This window comes from Chiloscyllium punctatum, unplaced genomic scaffold (genome assembly GCF_047496795.1).
Source record: "Chiloscyllium punctatum isolate Juve2018m unplaced genomic scaffold, sChiPun1.3 scaffold_1907, whole genome shotgun sequence".
Lineage (NCBI taxonomy): Eukaryota > Metazoa > Chordata > Chondrichthyes > Orectolobiformes > Hemiscylliidae > Chiloscyllium > Chiloscyllium punctatum.
This window is the reverse complement of record NW_027311640.1, coordinates 1-20,792: the sequence shown is the minus strand read 5'-3', so window position 1 is coordinate 20,792 and position 20,792 is coordinate 1. Positions and strand designations below refer to the sequence as shown.

The window sequence follows — 20,792 nt, the reverse complement described above, 5'->3', positions numbered from 1 at the left end:
TCGAGTTTTCAACTCACCCCAATTTGGGTAAAACACAGAAATACTCAGTTTACAACCCTTCCATAAGATCATATCGCAGCCGTTACGCTGCAGGGAAAGTCGTCCCAGCTTATTCCACCTCGCCCTACGGTCCAAACATTGACGAAATCATTGTCTATATATTGTCATCAATTTCACGTGTCTTTTTTAACGTTTTCAAGATGTCAATTACGCTGGACAACAACGAGCAATTGGAAACAGAAAGGTGAAACGGAGAATGGCTTCAACTTTCAGTGCTGGATGCCACTGCGCCGCAGGGCGGCGACCGCGGCTGGTTTCTGTAGTGTAGTGGTCATCACGTTCGCCTAACACGCGAAAGGTCCCCAGTTCGAAACTGGGCAGAAACTGCTTTGTTCGTCAACTGCGGCCTTTTACATGGACAAGAACGGAGCTTTCTTGCTTGCTTTCCCATCTGCAAACCTGCCTTCGAATTTGCTTGAAAGAATCTGCTCTCGTAGTGAAATGTAAGGCAACTCCATTTAATTACTGTGTAAAGCATTATAAAGTTTTTCTCCAACCTGGTTCTGATGCATATGCCATTCTGTTTGAGAGTGTCCTTGCCGCGTTCTGATCCTTCCACGAAAAGCAGTACCGCATTTGCATTCCTTGCGTAGGCGGACCGGCTCAAAGGCAGGTCACAGCGCACCACGGATTCCTGAACTTGTCTGTCTGTCAAATGTACCCCAAAGTCGTCTCTGAAAGGCCTCATTTGGAAGCTGTCTGTCGTTATTCAACGCGCGAGAGTTGGTACCAGATTCCTGAATCATATTTTGGGGCAGTTCGCACGTTAGTGGCTCATTCAATCAGCAACAGCAATGAAATAATTTACACTCTCAGAGGAACCTTTGAACCTGTGCTTTCATAGCGCCGCTAATATTAAGGTGCGCCCCGAGATCTAAGCCATGTTGGAACTGAAACGGAGGAATCGACAGAGAGGCTACAGAATGACATCGCATCCATTTGGTTTTCTTTAAATCACTGACGAGCAGGAAAATGTAAAAGGGGAGAGCGAGTGGGGAAGTGAGGCGGTTGCAGCTCTGGTAAAAGTCCTTCTTTGTGATTCACTCCGCAAACAGAGACTTGAAGGTGACTCAGAGGCGTGTGAGCTCTTCACATCGAGATCAGAAAGCACTCAAGGGCAGTTAGCACCTCTTCCGGAGTGGGGGTGGGGTGAGGTAATTACCTTTTGACTTCTGTTACTATGTTCAGAAACTGCCTTTTCGATTGACTTGAACAGAAACTGCATTTCCAATAAGCACCATGGAAGTTAGCAAAATTTATTGAATCGCTTCTCGTCGATTGCCGCACAGGTTTCCGACTCAGTTGGTATCCACGTGGCTCATGTCCAGGAGTGAACATCTCTGCAGCAAATTGCACGGTTAAAGTAAAAGGCACGGAAAGTGGCATCTCGAACCGGCCCCGAGGTCAGAGCATGCTCACAATGTGATCTGTCGTTCTCGGATTGTAATGCGACCTCCGGTTTTAGGGTGGAGAACATTCTTTGGGACCCTTCTTCTGCAAAACAGACACAGTGACTGAATAAATGCTGCACGGTTTGATGTGGAACACGGCCTGCTCAGCTTTGTGCATTTTCCCTGTAGTCAGGTGTGTTTCGTGTTCCGTGTAAACGTGAAAGTCGTCCTGTTTCGAGCAATGTGTGAAATCATTTAGCAAAGCAAGAATCGAAATTGTAGTAATGTCTAGCAGCTCATGGTTATTTGACCGAAGTGTCCAAGTGTCTCTGCTGTCAAGATCGCGTTCGCCTCCCGCGCGGAAAATCGCAAACAGCTCTGCTGTTCCAAAGCGATTTGTGCTTTTACTGGAACCGAATGGAGACTATTATTTCATCGCTGTTGTGAAACAAAGTCCTGCGGTGACTCGACTCGTCGTTATTTGGTTTTTTGTCCAATGGGAAAATCGTTCCAATGAATTTCGGTGTCATATGTTATTGAATTTCTCCCATTTCCTTCATTTCCGTCCTGGAGACATCAGAAGGAAAAGGTAATCTAATCGAGACTGTGATTGGTGAAATTGACTTTTTATGGCCCGTTCTTATGATGTTCTTTCTATCTCTCTTTTCAGCATTGTCTGGAAAGTGGTGGTGCACTAACGCTGCAGTATGTTTGAAAGAGTAGTTTGGAATTGCCCTGTTGTTAGTCGTGAGATTACTTTATGACTCATGCCCTCGGACTGTGACACATTTAGCATTCATGCATCTCTCTGTCTGAAAATGCATTCGGCATGCCAGTTTTGTTTGTGTTCCGTGAAAAATGCTTTCTGTTTTGCGATTCGCTCAGCACATTACGAGTTAACAGGGTTTCTGAGGTAACTTCGAGCAGCAAAACTCCTCAATTGAGGTCTGGGAAAATTTCACGGAGTATGGTCAGTCGGGGCAAAATTAAGGAAGTCGTTCGTATCTGCAGTGTTTCACAATACTACCTTTCCCGTGAGCAGTCGAACAGACTAAACGATTGTGCCACAGACTGCGATGGAAAACTCCGCTAAAAAGTAATCCTTTAAAGCCAGTGTTAGCAACAAGACGTTATGGGGGTACACGGCGTGGAAACAGATATTTAGGTGTATCTCATCCATGCTCACCACATAACCAAAATTAAACAAGTCCCGTTCCCCAGCATTTGGCCCCAATCACTCTAAACCCATCCTGTCCAGAAACTCATCCGATTACCTTTGCAATTTTCTGAGTGTAATAGCCTCCTCCACTTCCTCTGGGAGCTCATTCCATACACGCACAACCTTCTGTGTGGGAAATGTGCCTCAGGTCGTTTGTCAATTTCAGCCCACTCACCTTAAACCTATGCTCTCGAGTTTTCAACTCACCCCAATTTGGGTAAAACACAGAAATACTCAGTTTACAACCCTTCCATAAGATCATATCGCAGCCGTTACGCTGCAGGGAAAGTCGTCCCAGCTTATTCCACCTCGCCCTACGGTCCAAACATTGACGAAATCATTGTCTATATATTGTCATCAATTTCACGTGTCTTTTTTAACGTTTTCAAGATGTCAATTACGCTGGACAACAACGAGCAATTGGAAACAGAAAGGTGAAACGGAGAATGGCTTCAACTTTCAGTGCTGGATGCCACTGCGCCGCAGGGCGGCGACCGCGGCTGGTTTCTGTAGTGTAGTGGTCATCACGTTCGCCTAACACGCGAAAGGTCCCCAGTTCGAAACTGGGCAGAAACTGCTTTGTTCGTCAACTGCGGCCTTTTACATGGACAAGAACGGAGCTTTCTTGCTTGCTTTCCCATCTGCAAACCTGCCTTCGAATTTGCTTGAAAGAATCTGCTCTCGTAGTGAAATGTAAGGCAACTCCATTTAATTACTGTGTAAAGCATTATAAAGTTTTTCTCCAACCTGGTTCTGATGCATATGCCATTCTGTTTGAGAGTGTCCTTGCCGCGTTCTGATCCTTCCACGAAAAGCAGTACCGCATTTGCATTCCTTGCGTAGGCGGACCGGTTCAAAGGCAGGTCACAGCGCACCACGGATTCCTGAACTTGTCTGTCTGTCAAATGTACCCCAAAGTCGTCTCTGAAAGGCCTCATTTGGAAGCTGTCTGTCGTTATTCAACGCGCGAGAGTTGGTACCAGATTCCTGAATCATATTTTGGGGCAGTTCGCACGTTAGTGGCTCATTCAATCAGCAACAGCAATGAAATAATTTACACTCTCAGAGGAACCTTTGAACCTGTGCTTTCATAGCGCCGCTAATATTAAGGTGCGCCCCGAGATCTAAGCCATGTTGGAACTGAAACGGAGGAATCGACAGAGAGGCTACAGAATGACATCGCATCCATTTGGTTTTCTTTAAATCACTGACGAGCAGGAAAATGTAAAAGGGGAGAGCGAGTGGGGAAGTGAGGCGGTTGCAGCTCTGGTAAAAGTCCTTCTTTGTGATTCACTCCGCAAACAGAGACTTGAAGGTGACTCAGAGGCGTGTGAGCTCTTCACATCGAGATCAGAAAGCACTCAAGGGCAGTTAGCACCTCTTCCGGAGTGGGGGTGGGGTGAGGTAATTACCTTTTGACTTCTGTTACTATGTTCAGAAACTGCCTTTTCGATTGACTTGAACAGAAACTGCATTTCCAATAAGCACCATGGAAGTTAGCAAAATTTATTGAATCGCTTCTCGTCGATTGCCGCACAGGTTTCCGACTCAGTTGGTATCCACGTGGCTCATGTCCAGGAGTGAACATCTCTGCAGCAAATTGCACGGTTAAAGTAAAAGGCACGGAAAGTGGCATCTCGAACCGGCCCCGAGGTCAGAGCATGCTCACAATGTGATCTGTCGTTCTCGGATTGTAATGCGACCTCCGGTTTTAGGGTGGAGAACATTCTTTGGGACCCTTCTTCTGCAAAACAGACACAGTGACTGAATAAATGCTGCACGGTTTGATGTGGAACACGGCCTGCTCAGCTTTGTGCATTTTCCCTGTAGTCAGGTGTGTTTCGTGTTCCGTGTAAACGTGAAAGTCGTCCTGTTTCGAGCAATGTGTGAAATCATTTAGCAAAGCAAGAATCGAAATTGTAGTAATGTCTAGCAGCTCATGGTTATTTGACCGAAGTGTCCAAGTGTCTCTGCTGTCAAGATCGCGTTCGCCTCCCGCGCGGAAAATCGCAAACAGCTCTGCTGTTCCAAAGCGATTTGTGCTTTTACTGGAACCGAATGGAGACTATTATTTCATCGCTGTTGTGAAACAAAGTCCTGCGGTGACTCGACTCGTCGTTATTTGGTTTTTTGTCCAATGGGAAAATCGTTCCAATGAATTTCGGTGTCATATGTTATTGAATTTCTCCCATTTCCTTCATTTCCGTCCTGGAGACATCAGAAGGAAAAGGTAATCTAATCGAGACTGTGATTGGTGAAATTGACTTTTTATGGCCCGTTCTTATGATGTTCTTTCTATCTCTCTTTTCAGCATTGTCTGGAAAGTGGTGGTGCACTAACGCTGCAGTATGTTTGAAAGAGTAGTTTGGAATTGCCCTGTTGTTAGTTGTGAGATTACTTTATGACTCATGCCCTCGGACTGTGACACATTTAGCATTCATGCATCTCTCTGTCTGAAAATGCATTCGGCATGCCAGTTTTGTTTGTGTTCCGTGAAAAATGCTTTCTGTTTTGCGATTCGCTCAGCACATTACGAGTTAACAGGGTTTCTGAGGTAACTTCGAGCAGCAAAACTCCTCAATTGAGGTCTGGGAAAATTTCACGGAGTATGGTCAGTCGGGGCAAAATTAAGGAAGTCGTTCGTATCTGCAGTGTTTCACAATACTACCTTTCCCGTGAGCAGTCGAACAGACTAAACGATTGTGCCACAGACTGCGATGGAAAACTCCGCTAAAAAGTAATCCTTTAAAGCCAGTGTTAGCAACAAGACGTTATGGGGGTACACGGCGTGGAAACAGATATTTAGGTGTATCTCATCCATGCTCACCACATAACCAAAATTAAACAAGTCCCGTTCCCCAGCATTTGGCCCCAATCCCTCTAAACCCATCCTGTCCAGAAACTCATCCGATTACCTTTGCAATTTTCTGAGTGTAATAGCCTCCTCCACTTCCTCTGGGAGCTCATTCCATACACGCACAACCTTCTGTGTGGGAAATGTGCCTCAGGTCGTTTGTCAATTTCAGCCCACTCACCTTAAACCTATGCTCTCGAGTTTTCAACTCACCCCAATTTGGGTAAAACACAGAAATACTCAGTTTACAACCCTTCCATAAGATCATATCGCAGCCGTTACGCTGCAGGGAAAGTCGTCCCAGCTTATTCCACCTCGCCCTACGGTCCAAACATTGACGAAATCATTGTCTATATATTGTCATCAATTTCACGTGTCTTTTTTAACGTTTTCAAGATGTCAATTACGCTGGACAACAACGAGCAATTGGAAACAGAAAGGTGAAACGGAGAATGGCTTCAACTTTCAGTGCTGGATGCCACTGCGCCGCAGGGCGGCGACCGCGGCTGGTTTCTGTAGTGTAGTGGTCATCACGTTCGCCTAACACGCGAAAGGTCCCCAGTTCGAAACTGGGCATAAACTGCTTTGTTCGTCAACTGCGGCCTTTTACATGGACAAGAACGGAGCTTTCTTGCTTGCTTTCCCATCTGCAAACCTGCCTTCGAATTTGCTTGAAAGAATCTGCTCTCGTAGTGAAATGTAAGGCAACTCCATTTAATTACTGTGTAAAGCATTATAAAGTTTTTCTCCAACCTGGTTCTGATGCATATGCCATTCTGTTTGAGAGTGTCCTTGCCGCGTTCTGATCCTTCCACGAAAAGCAGTACCGCATTTGCATTCCTTGCGTAGGCGGACCGGTTCAAAGGCAGGTCACAGCGCACCACGGATTCCTGAACTTGTCTGTCTGTCAAATGTACTCCAAAGTCGTCTCTGAAAGGCCTCATTTGGAAGCTGTCTGTCGTTATTCAACGCGCGAGAGTTGGTACCAGATTCCTGAATCATATTTTGGGGCAGTTCGCACGTTAGTGGCTCATTCAATCAGCAACAGCAATGAAATAATTTACACTCTCAGAGGAACCTTTGAACCTGTGCTTTCATAGCGCCGCTAATATTAAGGTGCGCCCCGAGATCTAAGCCATGTTGGAACTGAAACGGAGGAATCGACAGAGAGGCTACAGAATGACATCGCATCCATTTGGTTTTCTTTAAATCACTGACGAGCAGGAAAATGTAAAAGGGGAGAGCGAGTGGGGAAGTGAGGCGGTTGCAGCTCTGGTAAAAGTCCTTCTTTGTGATTCACTCCGCAAACAGAGACTTGAAGGTGACTCAGAGGCGTGTGAGCTCTTCACATCGAGATCAGAAAGCACTCAAGGGCAGTTAGCACCTCTTCCGGAGTGGGGGTGGGGTGAGGTAATTACCTTTTGACTTCTGTTACTATGTTCAGAAACTGCCTTTTCGATTGACTTGAACAGAAACTGCATTTCCAATAAGCACCATGGAAGTTAGCAAAATTTATTGAATCGCTTCTCGTCGATTGCCGCACAGGTTTCCGACTCAGTTGGTATCCACGTGGCTCATGTCCAGGAGTGAACATCTCTGCAGCAAATTGCACGGTTAAAGTAAAAGGCACGGAAAGTGGCATCTCGAACCGGCCCCGAGGTCAGAGCATGCTCACAATGTGATCTGTCGTTCTCGGATTGTAATGCGACCTCCGGTTTTAGGGTGGAGAACATTCTTTGGGACCCTTCTTCTGCAAAACAGACACAGTGACTGAATAAATGCTGCACGGTTTGATGTGGAACACGGCCTGCTCAGCTTTGTGCATTTTCCCTGTAGTCAGGTGTGTTTCGTGTTCCGTGTAAACGTGAAAGTCGTCCTGTTTCGAGCAATGTGTGAAATCATTTAGCAAAGCAAGAATCGAAATTGTAGTAATGTCTAGCAGCTCATGGTTATTTGACCGAAGTGTCCAAGTGTCTCTGCTGTCAAGATCGCGTTCGCCTCCCGCGCGGAAAATCGCAAACAGCTCTGCTGTTCCAAAGCGATTTGTGCTTTTACTGGAACCGAATGGAGACTATTATTTCATCGCTGTTGTGAAACAAAGTCCTGCGGTGACTCGACTCGTCGTTATTTGGTTTTTTGTCCAATGGGAAAATCGTTCCAATGAATTTCGGTGTCATATGTTATTGAATTTCTCCCATTTCCTTCATTTCCGTCCTGGAGACATCAGAAGGAAAAGGTAATCTAATCGAGACTGTGATTGGTGAAATTCACTTTTTATGGCCCGTTCTTATGATGTTCTTTCTATCTCTCTTTTCAGCATTGTCTGGAAAGTGGTGGTGCACTAACGCTGCAGTATGTTTGAAAGAGTAGTTTGGAATTGCCCTGTTGTTAGTTGTGAGATTACTTTATGACTCATGCCCTCGGACTGTGACACATTTAGCATTCATGCATCTCTCTGTCTGAAAATGCATTCGGCATGCCAGTTTTGTTTGTGTTCCGTGAAAAATGCTTTCTGTTTTGCGATTCGCTCAGCACATTACGAGTTAACAGGGTTTCTGAGGTAACTTCGAGCAGCAAAACTCCTCAATTGAGGTCTGGGAAAATTTCACGGAGTATGGTCAGTCGGGGCAAAATTAAGGAAGTCGTTCGTATCTGCAGTGTTTCACAATACTACCTTTCCCGTGAGCAGTCGAACAGACTAAACGATTGTGCCACAGACTGCGATGGAAAACTCCGCTAAAAAGTAATCCTTTAAAGCCAGTGTTAGCAACAAGACGTTATGGGGGTACACGGCGTGGAAACAGATATTTAGGTGTATCTCATCCATGCTCACCACATAACCAAAATTAAACAAGTCCCGTTCCCCAGCATTTGGCCCCAATCCCTCTAAACCCATCCTGTCCAGAAACTCATCCGATTACCTTTGCAATTTTCTGAGTGTAATAGCCTCCTCCACTTCCTCTGGGAGCTCATTCCATACACGCACAACCTTCTGTGTGGGAAATGTGCCTCAGGTCGTTTGTCAATTTCAGCCCACTCACCTTAAACCTATGCTCTCGAGTTTTCAACTCACCCCAATTTGGGTAAAACACAGAAATACTCAGTTTACAACCCTTCCATAAGATCATATCGCAGCCGTTACGCTGCAGGGAAAGTCGTCCCAGCTTATTCCACCTCGCCCTACGGTCCAAACATTGACGAAATCATTGTCTATATATTGTCATCAATTTCACGTGTCTTTTTTAACGTTTTCAAGATGTCAATTACGCTGGACAACAACGAGCAATTGGAAACAGAAAGGTGAAACGGAGAATGGCTTCAACTTTCAGTGCTGGATGCCACTGCGCCGCAGGGCGGCGACCGCGGCTGGTTTCTGTAGTGTAGTGGTCATCACGTTCGCCTAACACGCGAAAGGTCCCCAGTTCGAAACTGGGCAGAAACTGCTTTGTTCGTCAACTGCGGCCTTTTACATGGACAAGAACGGAGCTTTCTTGCTTGCTTTCCCATCTGCAAACCTGCCTTCGAATTTGCTTGAAAGAATCTGCTCTCGTAGTGAAATGTAAGGCAACTCCATTTAATTACTGTGTAAAGCATTATAAAGTTTTTCTCCAACCTGGTTCTGATGCATATGCCATTCTGTTTGAGAGTGTCCTTGCCGCGTTCTGATCCTTCCACGAAAAGCAGTACCGCATTTGCATTCCTTGCGTAGGCGGACCGGCTCAAAGGCAGGTCACAGCGCACCACGGATTCCTGAACTTGTCTGTCTGTCAAATGTACCCCAAAGTCGTCTCTGAAAGGCCTCATTTGGAAGCTGTCTGTCGTTATTCAACGCGCGAGAGTTGGTACCAGATTCCTGAATCATATTTTGGGGCAGTTCGCACGTTAGTGGCTCATTCAATCAGCAACAGCAATGAAATAATTTACACTCTCAGAGGAACCTTTGAACCTGTGCTTTCATAGCGCCGCTAATATTAAGGTGCGCCCCGAGATCTAAGCCATGTTGGAACTGAAACGGAGGAATCGACAGAGAGGCTACAGAATGACATCGCATCCATTTGGTTTTCTTTAAATCACTGACGAGCAGGAAAATGTAAAAGGGGAGAGCGAGTGGGGAAGTGAGGCGGTTGCAGCTCTGGTAAAAGTCCTTCTTTGTGATTCACTCCGCAAACAGAGACTTGAAGGTGACTCAGAGGCGTGTGAGCTCTTCACATCGAGATCAGAAAGCACTCAAGGGCAGTTAGCACCTCTTCCGGAGTGGGGGTGGGGTGAGGTAATTACCTTTTGACTTCTGTTACTATGTTCAGAAACTGCCTTTTCGATTGACTTGAACAGAAACTGCATTTCCAATAAGCACCATGGAAGTTAGCAAAATTTATTGAATCGCTTCTCGTCGATTGCCGCACAGGTTTCCGACTCAGTTGGTATCCACGTGGCTCATGTCCAGGAGTGAACATCTCTGCAGCAAATTGCACGGTTAAAGTAAAAGGCACGGAAAGTGGCATCTCGAACCGGCCCCGAGGTCAGAGCATGCTCACAATGTGATCTGTCGTTCTCGGATTGTAATGCGACCTCCGGTTTTAGGGTGGAGAACATTCTTTGGGACCCTTCTTCTGCAAAACAGACACAGTGACTGAATAAATGCTGCACGGTTTGATGTGGAACACGGCCTGCTCAGCTTTGTGCATTTTCCCTGTAGTCAGGTGTGTTTCGTGTTCCGTGTAAACGTGAAAGTCGTCCTGTTTCGAGCAATGTGTGAAATCATTTAGCAAAGCAAGAATCGAAATTGTAGTAATGTCTAGCAGCTCATGGTTATTTGACCGAAGTGTCCAAGTGTCTCTGCTGTCAAGATCGCGTTCGCCTCCCGCGCGGAAAATCGCAAACAGCTCTGCTGTTCCAAAGCGATTTGTGCTTTTACTGGAACCGAATGGAGACTATTATTTCATCGCTGTTGTGAAACAAAGTCCTGCGGTGACTCGACTCGTCGTTATTTGGTTTTTTGTCCAATGGGAAAATCGTTCCAATGAATTTCGGTGTCATATGTTATTGAATTTCTCCCATTTCCTTCATTTCCGTCCTGGAGACATCAGAAGGAAAAGGTAATCTAATCGAGACTGTGATTGGTGAAATTGACTTTTTATGGCCCGTTCTTATGATGTTCTTTCTATCTCTCTTTTCAGCATTGTCTGGAAAGTGGTGGTGCACTAACGCTGCAGTATGTTTGAAAGAGTAGTTTGGAATTGCCCTGTTGTTAGTCGTGAGATTACTTTATGACTCATGCCCTCGGACTGTGACACATTTAGCATTCATGCATCTCTCTGTCTGAAAATGCATTCGGCATGCCAGTTTTGTTTGTGTTCCGTGAAAAATGCTTTCTGTTTTGCGATTCGCTCAGCACATTACGAGTTAACAGGGTTTCTGAGGTAACTTCGAGCAGCAAAACTCCTCAATTGAGGTCTGGGAAAATTTCACGGAGTATGGTCAGTCGGGGCAAAATTAAGGAAGTCGTTCGTATCTGCAGTGTTTCACAATACTACCTTTCCCGTGAGCAGTCGAACAGACTAAACGATTGTGCCACAGACTGCGATGGAAAACTCCGCTAAAAAGTAATCCTTTAAAGCCAGTGTTAGCAACAAGACGTTATGGGGGTACACGGCGTGGAAACAGATATTTAGGTGTATCTCATCCATGCTCACCACATAACCAAAATTAAACAAGTCCCGTTCCCCAGCATTTGGCCCCAATCCCTCTAAACCCATCCTGTCCAGAAACTCATCCGATTACCTTTGCAATTTTCTGAGTGTAATAGCCTCCTCCACTTCCTCTGGGAGCTCATTCCATACACGCACAACCTTCTGTGTGGGAAATGTGCCTCAGGTCGTTTGTCAATTTCAGCCCACTCACCTTAAACCTATGCTCTCGAGTTTTCAACTCACCCCAATTTGGGTAAAACACAGAAATACTCAGTTTACAACCCTTCCATAAGATCATATCGCAGCCGTTACGCTGCAGGGAAAGTCGTCCCAGCTTATTCCACCTCGCCCTACGGTCCAAACATTGACGAAATCATTGTCTATATATTGTCATCAATTTCACGTGTCTTTTTTAACGTTTTCAAGATGTCAATTACGCTGGACAACAACGAGCAATTGGAAACAGAAAGGTGAAACGGAGAATGGCTTCAACTTTCAGTGCTGGATGCCACTGCGCCGCAGGGCGGCGACCGCGGCTGGTTTCTGTAGTGTAGTGGTCATCACGTTCGCCTAACACGCGAAAGGTCCCCAGTTCGAAACTGGGCAGAAACTGCTTTGTTCGTCAACTGCGGCCTTTTACATGGACAAGAACGGAGCTTTCTTGCTTGCTTTCCCATCTGCAAACCTGCCTTCGAATTTGCTTGAAAGAATCTGCTCTCGTAGTGAAATGTAAGGCAACTCCATTTAATTACTGTGTAAAGCATTATAAAGTTTTTCTCCAACCTGGTTCTGATGCATATGCCATTCTGTTTGAGAGTGTCCTTGCCGCGTTCTGATCCTTCCACGAAAAGCAGTACCGCATTTGCATTCCTTGCGTAGGCGGACCGGTTCAAAGGCAGGTCACAGCGCACCACGGATTCCTGAACTTGTCTGTCTGTCAAATGTACCCCAAAGTCGTCTCTGAAAGGCCTCATTTGGAAGCTGTCTGTCGTTATTCAACGCGCGAGAGTTGGTACCAGATTCCTGAATCATATTTTGGGGCAGTTCGCACGTTAGTGGCTCATTCAATCAGCAACAGCAATGAAATAATTTACACTCTCAGAGGAACCTTTGAACCTGTGCTTTCATAGCGCCGCTAATATTAAGGTGCGCCCCGAGATCTAAGCCATGTTGGAACTGAAACGGAGGAATCGACAGAGAGGCTACAGAATGACATCGCATCCATTTGGTTTTCTTTAAATCACTGACGAGCAGGAAAATGTAAAAGGGGAGAGCGAGTGGGGAAGTGAGGCGGTTGCAGCTCTGGTAAAAGTCCTTCTTTGTGATTCACTCCGCAAACAGAGACTTGAAGGTGACTCAGAGGCGTGTGAGCTCTTCACATCGAGATCAGAAAGCACTCAAGGGCAGTTAGCACCTCTTCCGGAGTGGGGGTGGGGTGAGGTAATTACCTTTTGACTTCTGTTACTATGTTCAGAAACTGCCTTTTCGATTGACTTGAACAGAAACTGCATTTCCAATAAGCACCATGGAAGTTAGCAAAATTTATTGAATCGCTTCTCGTCGATTGCCGCACAGGTTTCCGACTCAGTTGGTATCCACGTGGCTCATGTCCAGGAGTGAACATCTCTGCAGCAAATTGCACGGTTAAAGTAAAAGGCACGGAAAGTGGCATCTCGAACCGGCCCCGAGGTCAGAGCATGCTCACAATGTGATCTGTCGTTCTCGGATTGTAATGCGACCTCCGGTTTTAGGGTGGAGAACATTCTTTGGGACCCTTCTTCTGCAAAACAGACACAGTGACTGAATAAATGCTGCACGGTTTGATGTGGAACACGGCCTGCTCAGCTTTGTGCATTTTCCCTGTAGTCAGGTGTGTTTCGTGTTCCGTGTAAACGTGAAAGTCGTCCTGTTTCGAGCAATGTGTGAAATCATTTAGCAAAGCAAGAATCGAAATTGTAGTAATGTCTAGCAGCTCATGGTTATTTGACCGAAGTGTCCAAGTGTCTCTGCTGTCAAGATCGCGTTCGCCTCCCGCGCGGAAAATCGCAAACAGCTCTGCTGTTCCAAAGCGATTTGTGCTTTTACTGGAACCGAATGGAGACTATTATTTCATCGCTGTTGTGAAACAAAGTCCTGCGGTGACTCGACTCGTCGTTATTTGGTTTTTTGTCCAATGGGAAAATCGTTCCAATGAATTTCGGTGTCATATGTTATTGAATTTCTCCCATTTCCTTCATTTCCGTCCTGGAGACATCAGAAGGAAAAGGTAATCTAATCGAGACTGTGATTGGTGAAATTGACTTTTTATGGCCCGTTCTTATGATGTTCTTTCTATCTCTCTTTTCAGCATTGTCTGGAAAGTGGTGGTGCACTAACGCTGCAGTATGTTTGAAAGAGTAGTTTGGAATTGCCCTGTTGTTAGTTGTGAGATTACTTTATGACTCATGCCCTCGGACTGTGACACATTTAGCATTCATGCATCTCTCTGTCTGAAAATGCATTCGGCATGCCAGTTTTGTTTGTGTTCCGTGAAAAATGCTTTCTGTTTTGCGATTCGCTCAGCACATTACGAGTTAACAGGGTTTCTGAGGTAACTTCGAGCAGCAAAACTCCTCAATTGAGGTCTGGGAAAATTTCACGGAGTATGGTCAGTCGGGGCAAAATTAAGGAAGTCGTTCGTATCTGCAGTGTTTCACAATACTACCTTTCCCGTGAGCAGTCGAACAGACTAAACGATTGTGCCACAGACTGCGATGGAAAACTCCGCTAAAAAGTAATCCTTTAAAGCCAGTGTTAGCAACAAGACGTTATGGGGGTACACGGCGTGGAAACAGATATTTAGGTGTATCTCATCCATGCTCACCACATAACCAAAATTAAACAAGTCCCGTTCCCCAGCATTTGGCCCCAATCCCTCTAAACCCATCCTGTCCAGAAACTCATCCGATTACCTTTGCAATTTTCTGAGTGTAATAGCCTCCTCCACTTCCTCTGGGAGCTCATTCCATACACGCACAACCTTCTGTGTGGGAAATGTGCCTCAGGTCGTTTGTCAATTTCAGCCCACTCACCTTAAACCTATGCTCTCGAGTTTTCAACTCACCCCAATTTGGGTAAAACACAGAAATACTCAGTTTACAACCCTTCCATAAGATCATATCGCAGCCGTTACGCTGCAGGGAAAGTCGTCCCAGCTTATTCCACCTCGCCCTACGGTCCAAACATTGACGAAATCATTGTCTATATATTGTCATCAATTTCACGTGTCTTTTTTAACGTTTTCAAGATGTCAATTACGCTGGACAACAACGAGCAATTGGAAACAGAAAGGTGAAACGGAGAATGGCTTCAACTTTCAGTGCTGGATGCCACTGCGCCGCAGGGCGGCGACCGCGGCTGGTTTCTGTAGTGTAGTGGTCATCACGTTCGCCTAACACGCGAAAGGTCCCCAGTTCGAAACTGGGCAGAAACTGCTTTGTTCGTCAACTGCGGCCTTTTACATGGACAAGAACGGAGCTTTCTTGCTTGCTTTCCCATCTGCAAACCTGCCTTCGAATTTGCTTGAAAGAATCTGCTCTCGTAGTGAAATGTAAGGCAACTCCATTTAATTACTGTGTAAAGCATTATAAAGTTTTTCTCCAACCTGGTTCTGATGCATATGCCATTCTGTTTGAGAGTGTCCTTGCCGCGTTCTGATCCTTCCACGAAAAGCAGTACCGCATTTGCATTCCTTGCGTAGGCGGACCGGTTCAAAGGCAGGTCACAGCGCACCACGGATTCCTGAACTTGTCTGTCTGTCAAATGTACCCCAAAGTCGTCTCTGAAAGGCCTCATTTGGAAGCTGTCTGTCGTTATTCAACGCGCGAGAGTTGGTACCAGATTCCTGAATCATATTTTGGGGCAGTTCGCACGTTAGTGGCTCATTCAATCAGCAACAGCAATGAAATAATTTACACTCTCAGAGGAACCTTTGAACCTGTGCTTTCATAGCGCCGCTAATATTAAGGTGCGCCCCGAGATCTAAGCCATGTTGGAACTGAAACGGAGGAATCGACAGAGAGGCTACAGAATGACATCGCATCCATTTGGTTTTCTTTAAATCACTGACGAGCAGGAAAATGTAAAAGGGGAGAGCGAGTGGGGAAGTGAGGCGGTTGCAGCTCTGGTAAAAGTCCTTCTTTGTGATTCACTCCGCAAACAGAGACTTGAAGGTGACTCAGAGGCGTGTGAGCTCTTCACATCGAGATCAGAAAGCACTCAAGGGCAGTTAGCACCTCTTCCGGAGTGGGGGTGGGGTGAGGTAATTACCTTTTGACTTCTGTTACTATGTTCAGAAACTGCCTTTTCGATTGACTTGAACAGAAACTGCATTTCCAATAAGCACCATGGAAGTTAGCAAAATTTATTGAATCGCTTCTCGTCGATTGCCGCACAGGTTTCCGACTCAGTTGGCATCCACGTGGCTCATGTCCAGGAGTGAACATCTCTGCAGCAAATTGCACGGTTAAAGTAAAAGGCACGGAAAGTGGCATCTCGAACCGGCCCCGAGGTCAGAGCATGCTCACAATGTGATCTGTCGTTCTCGGATTGTAATGCGACCTCCGGTTTTAGGGTGGAGAACATTCTTTGGGACCCTTCTTCTGCAAAACAGACACAGTGACTGAATAAATGCTGCACGGTTTGATGTGGAACACGGCCTGCTCAGCTTTGTGCATTTTCCCTGTAGTCAGGTGTGTTTCGTGTTCCGTGTAAACGTGAAAGTCGTCCTGTTTCGAGCAATGTGTGAAATCATTTAGCAAAGCAAGAATCGAAATTGTAGTAATGTCTAGCAGCTCATGGTTATTTGACCGAAGTGTCCAAGTGTCTCTGCTGTCAAGATCGCGTTCGCCTCCCGCGCGGAAAATCGCAAACAGCTCTGCTGTTCCAAAGCGATTTGTGCTTTTACTGGAACCGAATGGAGACTATTATTTCATCGCTGTTGTGAAACAAAGTCCTGCGGTAACTCGACTCGTCGTTATTTGGTTTTTTGTCCAATGGGAAAATCGTTCCAATGAATTTCGGTGTCATATGTTATTGAATTTCTCCCATTTCCTTCATTTCCGTCCTGGAGACATCAGAAGGAAAAGGTAATCTAATCGAGACTGTGATTGGTGAAATTGACTTTTTATGGCCCGTTCTTATGATGTTCTTTCTATCTCTCTTTTCAGCATTGTCTGGAAAGTGGTGGTGCACTAACGCTGCAGTATGTTTGAAAGAGTAGTTTGGAATTGCCCTGTTGTTAGTTGTGAGATTACTTTATGACTCATGCCCTCGGACTGTGACACATTTAGCATTCATGCATCTCTCTGTCTGAAAATGCATTCGGCATGCCAGTTTTGTTTGTGTTCCGTGAAAAATGCTTTCTGTTTTGCGATTCGCTCAGCACATTACGAGTTAACAGGGTATCTGAGGTAACTTCGAGCAGCAAAACTCCTCAATTGAGGTCTGGGAAAATTTCACGGAGTATGGTCAGTCGGGGCAAAATTAAGGAAGTCGTTCGTATCTGCAGTGTTTCACAATACTACCTTTCCCGTGAGCAGTCGAACAGACTAAACGATTGTGCCACAGACTGCGATGGAAAACTCCGCTAAAAAGTAATCCTTTAAAGCCAGTGTTAGCAACAAGACGTTATGGGGGTACACGGCGTGGAAACAGATATTTAGGTGTATCTCATCCATGCTCACCACATAACCAAAATTAAACAAGTCCCGTTCCCCAGCATTTGGCCCCAATCCCTCTAAACCCATCCTGTCCAGAAACTCATCCGATTACCTTTGCAATTTTCTGAGTGTAATAGCCTCCTCCACTTCCTCTGGGAGCTCATTCCATACACGCACAACCTTCTGTGTGGGAAATGTGCCTCAGGTCGTTTGTCAATTTCAGCCCACTCACCTTAAACCTATGCTCTCGAGTTTTCAACTCACCCCAAATTGGGTAAAACACAGAAATACTCAGTTTACAACCCTTCCATAAGATCATATCGCAGCCGTTACGCTGCAGGGAAAGTCGTCCCAGCTTATTCCACCTCGCCCTACGGTCCAAACATTGACGAAATCATTGTCTATATATTGTCATCAATTTCACGTGTCTTTTTTAACGTTTTCAAGATGTCAATTACGCTGGACAACAACGAGCGATTGGAAACAGAAAGGTGAAACGGAGAATGGCTTCAACTTTCAGTGCTGGATGCCACTGCGCCGCAGGGCGGCGACCGCGGCTGGTTTCTGTAGTGTAGTGGTCATCACGTTCGCCTAACACGCGAAAGGTCCCCAGTTCGAAACTGGGCAGAAACTGCTTGGTTCGTCAACTGCAGCCTTTTACATGGACAAGAACGGAGCTTTCTTGCTTGCTTTCCCATCTGCAAACCTGCCTTCGAATTTGCTTGAAAGAATCTGCTCTCGTAGTGAAATGTAAGGCAACTCCATTTAATTACTGTGTAAAGCATTATAAAGTTTTTCTCCAACCTGGTTCTGATGCATATGCCATTCTGTTTGAGAGTGTCCTTGCCGCGTTCTGATCCTTCCACGAAAAGCAGTACCGCATTTGCATTCCTTGCGCAGGCGGCCCGGTTCAAAGGCAGGGAAGAAGCTGCTGCGCAGGTGTCACAGCGCACCACGGATTCCTGAACTTGTCTGTCTGTCAAATGTACCCCAAAGTCGTCTCTGAAAGGCCTCATTTGGAAGCTGTCTGTCGTTATTCAACGCGCGAGAGTTGGTACCAGATTCCTGAATCATATTTTGGGGCAGTTCGCACGTTAGTGGCTCATTCAATCAGCAACAGCAATGAAATAATTTACACTCTCAGAGGAACCTTTGAACCTGTGCTTTCATAGCGCCGCTAATATTAAGGTGCGCCCCGAGATCTAAGCCATGTTGGAACTGAAACGGAGGAATCGACAGAGAGGCTACAGAATGACATCGCATCCATTTGGTTTTCTTTAAATCACTGACGAGCAGGAAAATGTAAAAGGGGAGAGCGAGTGGGGAAGTGAGGCGGTTGCAGCTCTGGTAAAAGTCCTTCTTTGTGATTCACTCCGCAAACAGAGACTTGAAGGTGACTCAGAGGCGTGTGAGCTCTTCACATCGAGATCAGAAAGCACTCAAGGGCAGTTAGCACCTCTTCCGGAGTGGGGGTGGGGTGAGGTAATTACCTTTTGACTTCTGTTACTATGTTCAGAAACTGCCTTTTCGATTGACTTGAACAGAAACTGCATTTCCAATAAGCACCATGGAAGTTAGCAAAATTTATTGAATCGCTTCTCGTCGATTGCCGCACAGGTTTCCGACTCAGTTGGTATCCACGTGGCTCATGTCCAGGAGTGAACATCTCTGCAGCAAATTGCACGGTTAAAGTAAAAGGCACGGAAAGTGGCATCTCGAACCGGCCCCGAGGTCAGAGCATGCTCACAATGTGATCTGTCGTTCTCGGATTGTAATGCGACCTCCGGTTTTAGGGTGGAGAACATTCTTTGGGACCCTTCTTCTGCAAAACAGACACAGTGACTGAATAAATGCTGCACGGTTTGATGTGGAACACGGCCTGCTCAGCTTTGTGCATTTTCCCTGTAGTCAGGTGTGTTTCGTGTTCCGTGTAAACGTGAAAGTCGTCCTGTTTCGAGCAATGTGTGAAATCATTTAGCAAAGCAAGAATCGAAATTGTAGTAATGTCTAGCAGCTCATGGTTATTTGACCGAAGTGTCCAAGTGTCTCTGCTGTCAAGATCGCGTTCGCCTCCCGCGCGGAAAATCGCAAACAGCTCTGCTGTTCCAAAGCGATTTGTGCTTTTACTGGAACCGAATGGAGACTATTATTTCATCGCTGTTGTGAAACAAAGTCCTGCGGTGACTCGACTCGTCGTTATTTGGTTTTTTGTCCAATGGGAAAATCGTTCCAATGAATTTCGGTGTCATATGTTATTGAATTTCTCCCATTTCCTTCATTTCCGTCCTGGAGACATCAGAAGGAAAAGGTAATCTAATCGAGACTGTGATTGGTGAAATTCACTTTTTATGGCCCGTTCTTATGATGTTCTTTCTATCTCTCTTTTCAGCATTGTCTGGAAAGTGGTGGTGCACTAACGCTGCAGTATGTTTGAAAGAGTAGTTTGGAATTGCCCTGTTGTTAGTTGTGAGATTACTTTATGACTCATGCCCTCGGACTGTGACACATTTAGCATTCATGCATCTCTCTGTCTGAAAATGCATTCGGCATGCCAGTTTTGTTTGTGTTCCGTGAAAAATGCTTTCTGTTTTGCGATTCGCTCAGCACATTACGAGTTAACAGGGTTTCTGAGGTAACTTCGAGCAGCAAAACTCCTCAATTGAGGTCTGGGAAAATTTCACGGAGTATGGTCAGTCGGGGCAAAATTAAGGAAGTCGTTCGTATCTGCAGTGTTTCACAATACTACCTTTCCCGTGAGCAGTCGAACAGACTAAACGATTGTGCCACAGACTGCGATGGAAAACTCCGCTAAAAAGTAATCCTTTAAAGCCAGTGTTAGCAACAAGACGTTATGGGGGTACACGGCGTGGAAACAGATATTTAGGTGTATCTCATCCATGCTCACCACATAACCAAAATTAAACAAGTCCCGTTCCCCAGCATTTGGCCCCAATCCCTCTAAACCCATCCTGTCCAGAAACTCATCCGATTACCTTTGCAATTTTCTGAGTGTAATAGCCTCCTCCACTTCCTCTGGGAGCTCATTCCATACACGCACAACCTTCTGTGTGGGAAATGTGCCTCAGGTCGTTTGTCAATTTCAGCCCACTCACCTTAAACCTATGCTCTCGAGTTTTCAACTCACCCCAATTTGGGTAAAACACAGAAATACTCAGTTTACAACCCTTCCATAAGATCATATCGCAGCCGTTACGCTGCAGGGAAAGTCGTCCCAGCTTATTCCACCTCGCCCTACGGTCCAAACATTGACGAAATCATTGTCTATATATTGTCATCAATTTCACGTGTCTTTTTTAACGTTTTCAAGATGTCAATTACGCTGGACAACAACGAGCAATTGGAAACAGAAAGGTGAAACGGAGAATGGCTTCAACTTTCAGTGCTGGATGCCACTGCGCCGCAGGGCGGCGACCGCGGCTGGTTTCTGTAGTGTAGTGGTCATCACGTTCGCCTAACACGCGAAAGGTCCCCAGTTCGAAACTGGGCAGAAACTGCTTTGTTCGTCAACTGCGGCCTTTTACATGGACAAGAACGGAGCTTTCTTGCTTGCTTTCCCATCTGCAAACCTGCCTTCGAATTTGCTTGAAAGAATCTGCTCTCGTAGTGAAATGTAAGGCAACTCCATTTAATTACTGTGTAAAGCATTATAAAGTTTTTCTCCAACCTGGTTCTGATGCATATGCCATTCTGTTTGAGAGTGTCCTTGCCGCGTTTTGATCCTTCCACGAAAAGCAGTACCGCATTTGCATTCCTTGCGTAGGCGGACCGGTTCAAAGGCAGGTCACAGCGCACCACGGATTCCTGAACTTGTCTGTCTGTCAAATGTACCCCAAAGTCGTCTCTGAAAGGCCTCATTTG

General features: G+C 45.8%; 7 non-coding genes across 7 annotated transcripts; all 7 read left to right on the top strand.

Moving 5' to 3' along the window:
• Positions 1–313: 313 nt before the first annotated feature.
• trnav-aac (transfer RNA valine (anticodon AAC)) lies at positions 314–386 on the top strand. Its single transcript has one exon. It is a non-coding gene; the product is annotated as a tRNA-Val (tRNA).
• Positions 387–3,173: 2,787 nt separating this feature from the next.
• Positions 3,174–3,246, top strand: trnav-aac (transfer RNA valine (anticodon AAC)). The gene has a single exon. It is a non-coding gene; the product is annotated as a tRNA-Val (tRNA).
• A 5,647-nt stretch (positions 3,247–8,893) lies between these two features.
• Positions 8,894–8,966, top strand: trnav-aac (transfer RNA valine (anticodon AAC)). The gene has a single exon. It is a non-coding gene; the product is annotated as a tRNA-Val (tRNA).
• A 2,787-nt stretch (positions 8,967–11,753) lies between these two features.
• Positions 11,754–11,826, top strand: trnav-aac (transfer RNA valine (anticodon AAC)). The gene has a single exon. It is a non-coding gene; the product is annotated as a tRNA-Val (tRNA).
• A 2,787-nt stretch (positions 11,827–14,613) lies between these two features.
• Positions 14,614–14,686, top strand: trnav-aac (transfer RNA valine (anticodon AAC)). Its single transcript has one exon. It is a non-coding gene; the product is annotated as a tRNA-Val (tRNA).
• A 2,787-nt stretch (positions 14,687–17,473) lies between these two features.
• trnav-aac (transfer RNA valine (anticodon AAC)) lies at positions 17,474–17,546 on the top strand. The gene has a single exon. It is a non-coding gene; the product is annotated as a tRNA-Val (tRNA).
• A 2,808-nt stretch (positions 17,547–20,354) lies between these two features.
• Positions 20,355–20,427, top strand: trnav-aac (transfer RNA valine (anticodon AAC)). Its single transcript has one exon. It is a non-coding gene; the product is annotated as a tRNA-Val (tRNA).
• Positions 20,428–20,792: the final 365 nt, after the last annotated feature.